Source organism: Microcaecilia unicolor, chromosome 1 (assembly GCF_901765095.1).
Source record: "Microcaecilia unicolor chromosome 1, aMicUni1.1, whole genome shotgun sequence".
NCBI classification, from domain to species: Eukaryota; Metazoa; Chordata; class Amphibia; order Gymnophiona; family Siphonopidae; genus Microcaecilia; species Microcaecilia unicolor.
In genome coordinates, this window is record NC_044031.1 from 507,518,301 (window position 1) to 507,531,091 (window position 12,791).

At 48.6% G+C, this 12,791-nt stretch overlaps 2 protein-coding genes across 2 annotated transcripts in view; one reads left to right on the forward strand and one right to left on the reverse strand.

Moving 5' to 3' along the window:
* ARMC1 (armadillo repeat containing 1) overlaps positions 1-12,538 on the reverse strand; it is a 99,643-nt gene extending 87,105 nt beyond the window's left edge. The window contains exon 1 of the mRNA XM_030215076.1: positions 12,440-12,538. The gene's annotated coding sequence lies outside the window, so the exon portion shown is untranslated. The remainder of the gene's footprint in view (positions 1-12,439) is intronic.
* A 121-nt stretch (positions 12,539-12,659) lies between these two features.
* The window catches only part of MTFR1 (mitochondrial fission regulator 1), a 101,057-nt gene continuing 100,925 nt past the window's right edge, over positions 12,660-12,791 (forward strand). Inside the window, exon 1 of the mRNA XM_030215098.1 lies at positions 12,660-12,782. The gene's annotated coding sequence lies outside the window, so the exon portion shown is untranslated. The remainder of the gene's footprint in view (positions 12,783-12,791) is intronic.

Sequence of the window (12,791 nt, forward strand, 5' to 3'; positions counted from 1 at the left end):
GCCTCTTCAGTATTTGAAGCTTCCAAAGCAGTAACAATGGGAATAACATGAACTTTCCTCACAGCAAACGATGGCCCCTTAACAAGGGCATAAACTCAAAAAAGGAGGGAATGAACTCATCCTCCTGGAGGGAATAAACTCGTCCTCCACTTTGTATAAACGGAGGGAATACTTGCATCCTCCTGGAGGGAATAAACTCATCCTCCTATAACTGTAACAAGAATCCTGAAGACTGTTTCCGACTCCCCAAGGAAGGAATATAACTTCAGGAAACAAGAACAGCACCTAAAATCAGAATCACTGCAATACAGACAATCATACAGGGAGGGCTCATGGTTTCATCTGCTATGACTAAAGGAAAGAAAATTATCATGGTAAGAACCTAATTTTCCCTTCCTTGTCATCAAGCAGATGAAGCCATTACGTATGGTATGTAACAAAGCAATCCCTAAATAGGGTGGGAACAAGCCACACCACGCGCTAGCACCTGTGCTCCAAAACGCGCATGCCTCCTGGCAGCCACATCCAGCCTGTAATGTCGGGCGAAAGAGAGCTTAGAAGCCCATGTTGCAGCACTGCAAATCTCAAGAAGAGATAGTGCTCCAGTTTCCGCCCAGGAAGAGGAAATCACTCTTGTGGAATGTGCCTTAAAGGCTTCAGGCGGAGCCCGGCCAGACAGCAGATATGCTGAAAAGATAGCTTCTTTGAGCCAACGGGCAATAGTGGCTTTAGACGCTGAAGACCCTCTGCGAGGACCTGCAAACAGCACAAAAAGATGATCAGAGGTCCTGAAAGAATTTGTAATTCGCAGAAACTGCAACAGAGTCCTGCGCACATCCAAAAGGTGCAACTGCCCAAATGAATCTGGAAACTCCTCCTCAACAAAGGAGGGAAGAAAAACAGGCTGGTTTAGGTGAAACGCTGAAACCACCTTAGGCATGAAGGAAGGCACGGTCCGAACCGTGACCCCTGACTCTGAGAATTGCAGAAAAGGGTCTCTACAGGACAGCGCCTGGAGCTCTGACACCCGTCTCGCCGAGGTAATGGTCACTAAACAAACGGCCATCAGTGTCAAATCTTTCTCTGAAGCACGCCGAAGCGGTTCAAAGGGAGCCCCCTGAAGGGCCTTCAATACTAACCCCAGGTTCCAAGCTGGACAAGGTGCCCGCACGGGAGGACGGAGCCGAAGCACCCCTCTAAGAAACCGTGCCACATCTGGATGAGCAGCTAAGGACATGCCTTCAACCTTGCCACGCAGGGAGGCCAATGCTGCCACTTGCACCTGCAGGGAATTATAGGCCAAGCCTTTGTGTACACCATCCTGCAAAAAATCCAGAATCGGCGAGACAGGAGCCCGCAACGGAGAAAGCGCTCTTGAAACACACCAGACTTCAAACTGGCGCCAAATCCTGGCATAAGCCACGGAAGTGGAGCGCTTACGGGCCTGCAGGAGAGTGGAAATTACCTTATTTAAGTAGCCTTTCTCTCTCAATTGCGCCCTCTCAATCGCCATGCCATAAGACCAAAGCGGCAGGCATCCTCCATGGCCACCGGACCCTGTGACAACAGGTGCGGAACCAGAGGTAACGGAAAGGGAGCCTCCAACAGCATCTGTCGGAGGTCCGCATACCAAGGCCTCCTGGGCCAATCCGGGGCGATGAGGACCACTTCTCCTGGATGCAGCCGAATCCGCAGGAGCACTCGCCCTATCAAGGGCCACGGAGGGAAGACATACAGCAAGCCCAGGGGACAGGGTTGAGCCAAGGCATCCAACCCGGCAGAGCGAGGATCCCTCCGTCTGATGAAGAAGCACGGGACTTTAGCATTGGAACTGGTCACTATAAGATTCATCACTGGCTTGCCCCATTTGGCACATATCTGCAGGAATACATCGTCTGTTAGTTCCCACTCCGCTGGATCGATCTGATGCCTGCTTAGATAGTCGGCTTGCACGTTGCTCTGACCTGCAATATGAGCTGCTGACAGGAACTGTAGAAGCAGCTCGGCCCAGTGGCAAATCTGAGCAGCCTGTGTGGCCAGTGCTCTGCGCTGCGTTCCACCTTGACGATTTATGTAGGCCACTGCCGTCATATTGTCCGACAGCACTCTGACAGCCAATCCCTCCAAGGTCGATTGAAAGGCCAACAACGCCTGGAAAATTGCTTTTAACTCCAAGTGATTGATGGACCACTTTGATTCTTCGAGTGTCCACAGACCCTGGGCATGCCTCTCCTGGCAATGAGCTCCCCAGCCCTTCAGGCTGGCATCAGTTACCACCAGGCACCAGTCGGGGAACGCTAACGGCATTTCTCGCCGCAGCTTGCTGTCTGAGAGCCACCACTTCATGCTGAGTCGGGCCGCAGGGAGCCAACTGAGTCTGCACTGATAATCCTGGGAAATGGGAGAAAAACGTTGTAGCAGGGAACACTGCAGCGGTCTCGTATGCGCTCTCGCCCATGGCACCACTTCTAGGGTGGCCATTATCGACTCCAAGAGCTGGACAATGTCCCAAGCTCGCGGACGAGGCATCCTCAGGAGCAGACGGACCTGGGTCTGAAGCTTGCACCTCCTTTACTTGGGTAAAAAAACCCAACCCCGAGGCCGTGTCGAACCGAACCCCCAAATACTCTAGAGATTGAGAGGGGGGTCAGGTGACTTTTGGGTATATTGATGACCCAGCCCAGAGATTGCAGTGCTGAGACCACTCTGGCTGTTACATGATGACCCTCTTCTGCAGAGTCCGCTCTGATGAGCCAGTCGTCGAGGTACAGGTGAACCCGGATACCCTCTCGCCTGAGAAAGGCAGCTAATACCACCATTACCTTGGAAAAGGTGCGGGGAGCTGTGGCGAGGCCAAAAGGGAAGGCCCGAAACTGAAAGTGTTTTCCCAACACCGCAAACCGGAGAAACCGTTGGTGCAGGGGCCAAATAGGGATGTGCAAGTAAGCTTCTTTCAGGTCCACAGACGTGAGAAACTCTCCTGGCTGTACCGCCGCAATGACGGAGCACAGGGTTTCCATGTGGAAATGCCGTACTTTTAGTGACGCGTTGACTTTCTTCAAGTTGAGAATGGGCCAAAAAGACCCGCCTTTTCGCGGCACCACAAAATAAATGGAGTAACGACTGCAGCCGCGCTCGGCGGGAGACATGGGGATCACCGCTTCCAGGTGCAACTAGCCTTGCAAGGTCTCCTCTACCGCCGCCCGTTTGACGGCAGTGCCGCATCGGGACTCCAAAAATACGTCTCTCACCGGGGCAGTTAATTCCAATCTGTAGCAGTCTCTGATCAGGTCCAAAACCCACTGATCTGAGGTAATCTTGACCCATTCCTCGAGAAAGAGGGAAATACGTCCTCCAACTGCAGGAATCAAGGAGTGGGCCAGCGCACCATCATTGAGAGGGTCGCCCATGAACTCCAGGCCTTGAACCGGCCACTGCGGAGCTCTTGTCCGAGCAAAAGGAGTTCCTCTGATGAAAAAGGGCACGCAAAGTAAACCCAGCAGAGCGTCCCGGGCGGTACCGTCTAGCTTCACAAAAGCAAGGTCTGGAAGAGGAGGGAACCGCCTGACCCTTGGAAGAAGGCCGCGGCCTATCCTCGGGTAACCGCTGGGGTTTAGCATCCCCCAGGCCCTTGACAATTTTCTCAACTCCTTACCAAATAGGAGAAGGCCTGGAAGGGCAACTTCACCAACCTTGCTTAGAGGCCACGTCAGCCGCCCAATGCCGTAGCCATAGAAGGCGGTGAGCGGCCACCGCCACAGACATCTGTTTAGCCGAGGCTCTGACCAGATCATAAAGGGCATCAGCCAAAAATGACAAGGCCGACTCCATCTACGGTGCCACCTCCACAAGGGGCTCCGGCTCCATCCCCGGGCTGTTCCACTGCCTGTTGCAACCAAGCGAGGCCGGCTCGAGCAGCGTAACAACTGCACACCGACGCCCGTAAGGCTAGGCCTGAAATATCAAACGACCGTTTCATTGCTGATTCCAGCCGTCGGTCCTGCATGTTCTTCAAGCGACCCCTCCCTCTACTGGGAGGGTAGTCTTCCTCGTCACAGCCGTGACTAGGGCATCTACTTTAGGCACGGCCAAGTGCGCCAAGTGCTCCTCACTAAGAGGGTATAAGTGCCCCATTGCCCTGGCACTTTCAAAGGCCCCTCGGGGTCAGCCCATTGAGCTGAAATAAGCTCTTGGATGGAGTCATGCAAAGGAAAGGCTCGAGCAGGCTTCTTAATGCTTGCCATCCTCGGATTACCAGAGGAGACCTTGCCAAGCGCAGGATCTTCAATAGAGAGGGCCTGCAAGGCATCAGAAATAAGCACTGGCAGCTCCTCGCGGTGAAAAATCCCAACCACGGTAGGATCATCTGGATCCAGTGGCAATCCGGCACCTTCCTCTGGCTACTCAGACCATGAAGGCCTACCAGACCCCTCAGAATCCCGACCACGGGGGAGGGGGGGGAAGGGGGGGTGTGCCACTCTCTGAAGGGGAATTTACCCCTCTACGCTTGTCATGCGGCCAACTGTCTGAGGAAAGACAGTTGCCTGACGGCAATCCTGGGCCAGCCGCCACCAGAGGGGAACCAGGTAGCAACGCAGAGTCAGACACCTGCGGCACAGCCCTCTTTAACATGAACGCTTTATGTAAAAGCAACACAAACTCAGGGGAGAAAGGCTCACCCTGGTCTCCCGGTTCCAATCCGGGGCAAGCAGCTCCTCTGGTATCCTCCATCCGAGAGACCCCTCTGACCTCAGAAACCTCCGCTCCTGCGGGGGTCGGACCATGCGGCGCATCCAAGGTGGCACCCGCTGCCAGCTCCACCGAGCGGGAAGAGACATTGTCCATGCTCGAGCCAGCCCTGACATCTGAAGAGCATGATTTACAGAGCCCCGCTGCTGATCTGCGCTTGCCACAATGTGAACAGCGCTTAACAACCTCCGCAGCCATCGCCGAAAACGGCGGAAAATTTCAAAATGGCGGATTCATGCCAAAAACGTCCCAATCGCAGGCCCTCCCCAGAGGAGCTACAAGACGCTCTTACCTCAACCGACCGAGTCCCAGAGCTCCAGTCATGCTGCACAGACCGAAGACAGCCTCAGAATCGCAGTGCTAACCAGCGTGTCGTGTTTTTATTTTTTAACGCTGTGAGGAAAGTTAGATGCAACAGCTACAGAGGCACTCCGGAGGTCCAGAAGAGTGGGAAAGGCAGGGAAAGGACGAACCAATGTGCCTGCATCCACACAGAAGACAGTGGGAAAGGCAGAGACAGGGCAAACCTATATGCCTGCATCCACATAGGGGGAAGGGTAAGGCAGGGAAAGGGCTAACTTATGTGCCTTTAAAGTGGAGCTGCAATAGCCACAACACCCCTGCTACAACTGGCAAAAGCACAGGAGCCACCCCAGGCAGATTCTTGAAGGAGCTGAATAAGCTGCGTCCAACCCTGCTGGGAGATAGAGAATACTGAGAGGCAGATTGAGCTAAACGTCCAGGAAGCACTATGGTTTTCAGTGTTCTCTATCTCCCCCTACTGGTAGGTGGACGCAACCCATTAGTGATGGATTCATCTGCTGCTGACGACAAGGAAGGGACCGTTCGGCGGGACCACAAGCACCGGAGCAGAACAGCAGGTCAGTCTCAGGTCGCGGCAGCACCCGGGCTCAGCAGAAGAACTCGCTGCCATCTGGAGCGGGCAGCCGGCCTCCTAGCCCTCTCTGGACTGGAGGTCCACATGGCACCCGAACCCTGATCGGAGCGGAGGACTGAGCGTACAGCAGCAATGGGCTCCTGGGCTGGGAACGGGGGGGGGGGGGGGAGAGGACCCGCCCCGCCCCCCCCCCCCGGATCTTTAACTGAGGCCTACAGCCCCGAAGAGGATCAGATCAGGGAAGAAAAGGACCTGCACCCCCTCTCTCCAGATCACTGAGGACCATGGTCCCACAGGGGCCGGAGGGGAACTGGGTCGTAGCCGGCGGGGTGCTCCAGTCTCCAGCGACCTTCCTGATCCCCAGCGGGGGCCTTCTCATTTGCCCTGACCTCTTGTGAACAAAAGCTGTGGGCACTCCGCATCGACCAGTCGGCATTGGCCTGATCAGGACCCATCCAGTAGCGGCGGAACGCGAGGATTGCAAGAAACCACTCTAGACACATGGGAGTCCGGCAGTTGATCACTGGCCCTCTGTGTCCCGCCCCGATGGATGCTCCTCCCTGCCAGAGCCCAAGTCTGAAGCGGATTCCAATCCGAATCACTGGACCCCTGTCTACATCACTGGACCCTTGTCTAAAGCTACCTTTCCAATGGATGCTCCTTCCTGCCAGAGCCCAAGTCTGAAGCGGAGAGAGCTGAGGAGCCAAGAAACGGGAGTATCTGCTGGTGATCTCAATCCAAATCACTGGACCCTTGTCTACAGCTACCCTCCGACGCGATAATAGTGAAAAGCCCACAGTAACCTGCATCGGTGGGGTTCATCCAGGGGCGTCAGAACCAGAGACCTTTAAGGTCAAACCTGTAATCCGTGAGTAAAGAAACTTTCCTTAACTAATCTGAACTAATCCTATAACTGAATCTTTTGGATTCCTTGGAACCAAAGGAAGCCTACGCACTGGCTCCGGAAATTTCACACGGAGATGATAAATGTAACCATCTATTTGATCGAAGATTCAGTTGACTGATCTGCACTCGAGCTAACTGAAATAACACAAAAGATCAAAACACCAAACTCATACCAAAGAACAAAACCACTCCCACACACACAATCATCAGGAACAACCCCACAACTAGTCCACAGCGATCAGAAACCAAGATGAATACCCCCAAACTACTCCTCATAATCTACTCCTTATCACTGATACACCTTACACTAACCACCCCTCTTGCAGACAGTAATACCATACAATACTGCACAACCACCAAAGACTGATCAGACACACCACAACCCATCAAACAGACAATACCCTAAGCAAAGGTAGTTTACCAACTTGTAGACAATCAACTCAGAGCACACAGACGGGCCCTAACAAAAGCACCCCAACTAAGAAACAACAACTACTAAAAGTTCACACAATACCAAATGCAGAAGACCCATACCAAACAATCCAAGTAGGTTATATCAATGCCAGATCCGCAGTAAACAAAACGGCAACACTAACAAGACTGGATCATGGCAGAAGACCTTGACTTACTCTTCATCAGTGAAACCTGGATCCATGATCAAAAAGACCCCATAATCCTAGACCTGTGTCCCCCATGATACAAAATCACACATTGGACCAGGAAGGGAAAAAAAAAAAAAGAGGAGGAGGCATTGCATTAATCTATCGATCCCACTTTATCACCAAAACCATCGCCGAGTCCATAACACCCGAACTTGAAATCACTTCAATCAGAATCCACAACAAAACCCTACACAATTAAATTGTGTACTGTTTTATAGACCCCCCCCCCCCCCCCCGGTAATTGGAATGAAGACCAGAACAACTTTATGGATTTCATTTCAAACATATGTGCGACCAACTCCAATGTACTAGTACTAGGAGACATCAACCTTCACCTAGAAGACCCAAACTCTGCTAACGCATGAGAATGTAAGGAATTCCTTCACTTATGGGATTTCAAGTGCCACAACTGCAAGCAACCCAGTCAAAGGGCACACACTCGATCTCATATCACACAAAATATTAACAGACCAGAACATAACAATAACAGATATTAAATGGACAGAAACACCATGGTCTGATCATTATAAACTAAACCTATCACTAAACTTGCGAAAGAAGGGAGTACACCAAACACAAGAACACACAACATATACATCCAGAGGCCATGTAGACGCGAAAACATTCTGGCAACTGTTATACAACAATGGATGGACAGCACTAACAGAATCCACAGACTACCTCCTGGAATGGGATAAAAGATGCAAATGCATACTAGATGAAATATCACCTTTACGAACAAGATCATAAAAGCACAGCTCGATACCATGGTTCAACGATGAACTGAAAAAGCTAAAACCAGGCAACATGAACGAGCATGAGAAAAAAAACAAAAGATGAACACACATTCAACGCAAGGAAACAAACAATCACGAACAAAATACAAATACGCAATAAGACAGAGCAAAAGGTCATACTATAAAACCAAAATAGGAACAGATTACAAAGACACAAAGAAACTGCATCAACTAGTGAACAAACTCCTAGATACCAACTGGGTCATTGCATTGAACACAGAAACGCCATCTGCAGACAAACTTGCTAAGTATTTCAATGAAAAAATTGTGAACCTACGCAACACATTACCCCAAGGCAACACAGACATCAAAAACTTCCTAAACGAGCTGGACCCAATAAATGGAGAACACCCGGCAGACCGTCGATACTGTAACTCGGGCGCTCAGGAGATTCGCCAATACTCACTGCAAACTAGACATGTCCCAACTACTTACTGAAATCAGCCCCTGACCGCTTCATAGTAGATCTCACACCCCACCTAAACTACATGCTTCAGCAAGGTCTCTTCCTGAAGGAAAAGAGTAATATTCTGCTCACCCGATACCGAAAGACACCACAAAAAAAAAAAGCAAATGAAATTACCAAACCGATCAGTAGCATCCATCCCGCTGTCAGTCAAACCGATGGAAAGTATGGTAGCCAAACAACTAACAAACTACATAAACAAATTTTCAATACTACACGAATCACAGTCTGGCTTTCGCCCATTACACAACATAGAAACAGTACTACTCACTCTACTAGCCAAATTCAAGCAGGAAATAGCAAAAGGAAAAAAACATCCTCCTCCTCCAATTCGACATGTCTAGTGATTTCGACATGGTAAATCATAACATATTAATAAGATTACTTGAGAAATTCGGGATTGCTGGCAACATACTTAACTAGATCAAGGGTTTCATAACCACAAGAACCTATCAGGTAAAGTCAAAAATCAAACAAATCACCAAGGAAAGCAGATTGCAGAGTACCACAAGGATCAACACTATCCCCGATCCTCTTCAACCTAATGATGACCCCACTAGCCAAGGCCTTATCCCTTTCATCTATGCAGATGATGTCACTATATACATCCCTTACAGATCCACACTGACAGAAATCACTAATGAAATCAAAACTGGCTTGAACACCATGGACTCTTGAGCTAATGCATTTCAACTAAAACTCAAAGAAAAGAAAACTCACTGTCTTATCCTTTCATCCCAATACACCACGGACAAACCGGCAACTAACAACACCCCAGACCACACCCTCCCTGTCTCAAACAGCCTGAAAATCCTCGGCGTTACACTGGACCGCAACATTACACTAGAAAGCCAAGTAAAATCCACAACAAAGAAAATGTTCTACTCAATGTGGAAACTCAAACGTGTGAAACAATTTGCAACCTGATACAATCAATGGTACTGAGCCATGCTGAGTACTGCAGGATGCAAAGAACAAATCCCAAAGAAACTTCAGACTGCACAAAACACGGCTGCAAGACATCTTCGGAAAAACACGATTTGAAAGCGCAAAACCCCTTCACGAAAAACTAGGAGTAGCCTAGTGGTTAGTGCAGTGGACTTTGATCCTGGGTTACTGAGTTCGATTCCCACTGCAGCTCCTTGTGACTCTGGGCAAGTCACTTAACCTTCCATTGCCCCTGGTACAAATAAGTACCTGAATATACTATGTAAACCGCTTTGAATGTAGTTGTAAAAAAAACCACAGAAAGGCGGTAGATCAAGTCCCATTTCCCTATCAAAGAATGCATTGCCTTTTATGGTTCACAAAATTATATACGGTGAAGCAACGGATTACATGACAGACCTAATCGACCTACCAGCCAGAAACTCATTCGTATCAATACGAACGTACCTAAATCTACACTACCCAAGCTGCAAAGGACTCAAAGACAAATCAACTTATGCATCTAGTTTTTCCTATATCAGCACACAACTATGGAACGCACTACCAAAAGACTTGAAAACCATATATGACCACCTAAACTTCAGAAAGACACTCAAGACCCAACTGTTTAAAAAGTCATACCCTACAAATCCAACGTAAATGCCTGATCTCTGCGACACAACAACACTAAAGTTCGTAACGGCCTTCACCGAACTCTCCCGCCAAACGATTCCTCCATGTGGTCCTACCACATGAACATTACCCTAACACAACCTCACCTTGTATTTGTACACACCAGAGTCTGCAACTGCTCTCAGGCACTATGTAAGCCACATTGAACCTACAAAGAGGTGAGAAAATGTGGGGTACAAATGTAACAAATAAATAAAATAAATAAATAATCATGAAGGAAAAAAGCAGGCATCTAGCGCTCCATTGAAAACCACAATACAGCACTGGAAATAAAGCAGCTTCTGCAGTACTAACAAATATATTTTGAAAATAACCCTCCCCCCTTCACATACCCTTGAAAGTTCCACCAGCCCAGCCCCCAAAACTCCTTTTAGATCTTCTCCCTCCCCACATCCCGTAACAAGAGAGAATGCAAATCTACTTTGCTATTGTTTTTGACAAACTGAGATGGCTGCTGTAGGGGGACCGGCTTCAACTTTATAGTCATACTGTCTCCTGTGGGCCAGATAAGCTCATCCCATGTCCCCTCATTTAACCTCAAGGAGATAAGACTTTTCAGTTTTGGCACAGTATAAGATATCACAAGAACAAAATATAATAAAATCACTGGACTGCATTAGGGGCTATTAGCCCATTTAGTTATGTTTAAACAAAAGAAATCTGCATGAAACAAAATATTTATTTTTATTTGAACTTATAAAACCACTTGGCCCTGAAACATGTTCCAAAACAGAATAATCCATTTATGTATCTAAAAGTCAAACTTCTACAAAACAGATGAAAATGTGATTCCATGTGCCCCAATGAAAGGAGAATTTAATTCTACTTCCATTTAATTTCAACATATCCCATCATCTTTAGAAACACCAGGCTTCCCAGGCAGATTACAACAGTTAAGATGAACCCATTAGGAAACAAGATATCCTCACTGAAATCTGGTCACCTATATTGCACAGAACTGAAAAAAAATGACTACAAACTACCATTTACAATAAATTTTGAAGCTTTTTTTAAATGATATTCATAGTAGCATATAGTAAATGATGGCAGATAAGACCTGAACAGTCCATCCAGTCTGCCCAACAAGATAACTCATTTTACATGGTATGTAATATTTTATATGTATATCAGAGTTTGATTTGTCCCTGCCTTTCTCAGGGCACAGACCACAGAACTCCACCCTGCACCGGTTTTATTCTCCAAATGCCAGTGTTGCCACCCATGTCCGCTAAGGTTCCATAGATCCATTCTTTCTAAACAGGATTCCTTTGTGTTTATCCCACGCATGTTTGAATTCCATTACCATTTTCATCTCCACCACCTCCCGTGGAAGGGCATTTCACATATCCACCAACCTCTCCGTGAAAAAATACGTTCTGACATTACTCCTGAGTGCGCCCCCCTGCAACCTCAATTCAAGTCCACTAGTTCTACCACCTTCCTGTCTCCGGAAAAGGTTCAAATGTGGATTAATACCTTTCAAATATTTGAACGTCTGTATCATGTCACCCCAATTATGTCTTTTATCCTCCACCTTGTAAGACCTGCCAATCCAACTGAAACTGCTTTAGGCTTGTTATAGATGGCTCAACAATAAAGAACTACAATGCAGATGCAGCAGCTAATAGGTTTGCTTGCTTTGTTTTGAGCGAAAGGCAATGACAGCTGCGGGGTGGGGGGGGGGGGGTGGAAATAGAGATTAACCAAATTGGCTTTCTTGCTTATAAGTGGACTAGATAAGCTCATTTCCACGACAATCTATTGCACCTCTTTAACTTTCTAAAAGATTTGTGCAGCGCTGGGTTATGGCTGGTGATCGCTGCATACTGTAAGCAGTAGCGGCCGTGAAAACAAAGAAGCGCTCCTTCTGTCATTAAACCTTATTTTAAGCTTGAGAACGCCCGATCCGCTAAGTCACGCCCCCTGTGACGTAGTTACCGTCGCACAGAGGATCGCAACTTTTAAGGAGGACAAGATTGGTAAGGAAATAGGTGGATCCCGGGAGAATAATCCTCAGCGTTAAATACATCAGCTGTCTTCTAAAAACGATTTTGGAGGATATATGTAAAATGTCCATATGTAAACGGCCAGGCAAAGAAAAAAAAATAACTTTGAAAGGTTTTTAAATCGAATCCGGGAGGATCCTGCTGTAGCCGTCTTTTACTTTTTGCCATGCAAGGTTCTACATTAGCTATCACTAACCAGGAAAGGGATATAGGCAGTGGTGTGCTAGAGCTGGCTCGCAAGAGCCGGTTGTGTAAAATTTTTGGCATCTTGCGAGCCGGCTTGCCTCTCCTTTTCCTCCCTCCCCGAGCTACAGGGTCAGACTCCCAAAACATACTTAACGGCAACGTCCCTGGTGGTCTCGTGGAGTCTTACAGGACAGGAAAGATCCCCAGTCTTTCCTGCCTGCTGCCGGTGCTGACCCTCCTGCACCACATCGCTGTTTATAAATGGCTACCGAGATTTCCAGGGGCAGCCTCGCGAGACTTTCGCTGAAGTCTCGCGAGGCCGCTCTTGTAACTTTGCGGCGAGTTTAAAGATGCCGGTGCGGGAGGAAACAGGAAAGTCTGGGTGGGGACCTTCCCTACCCCGAAGAATCCACTAGACCACCAGGGTACGCTGCCTTCAGGCATGTGCTGGGAGTGGGACCCTTCGGCTCAGGGAGAGCAGGTCTGTAATAGGTAGGTGAG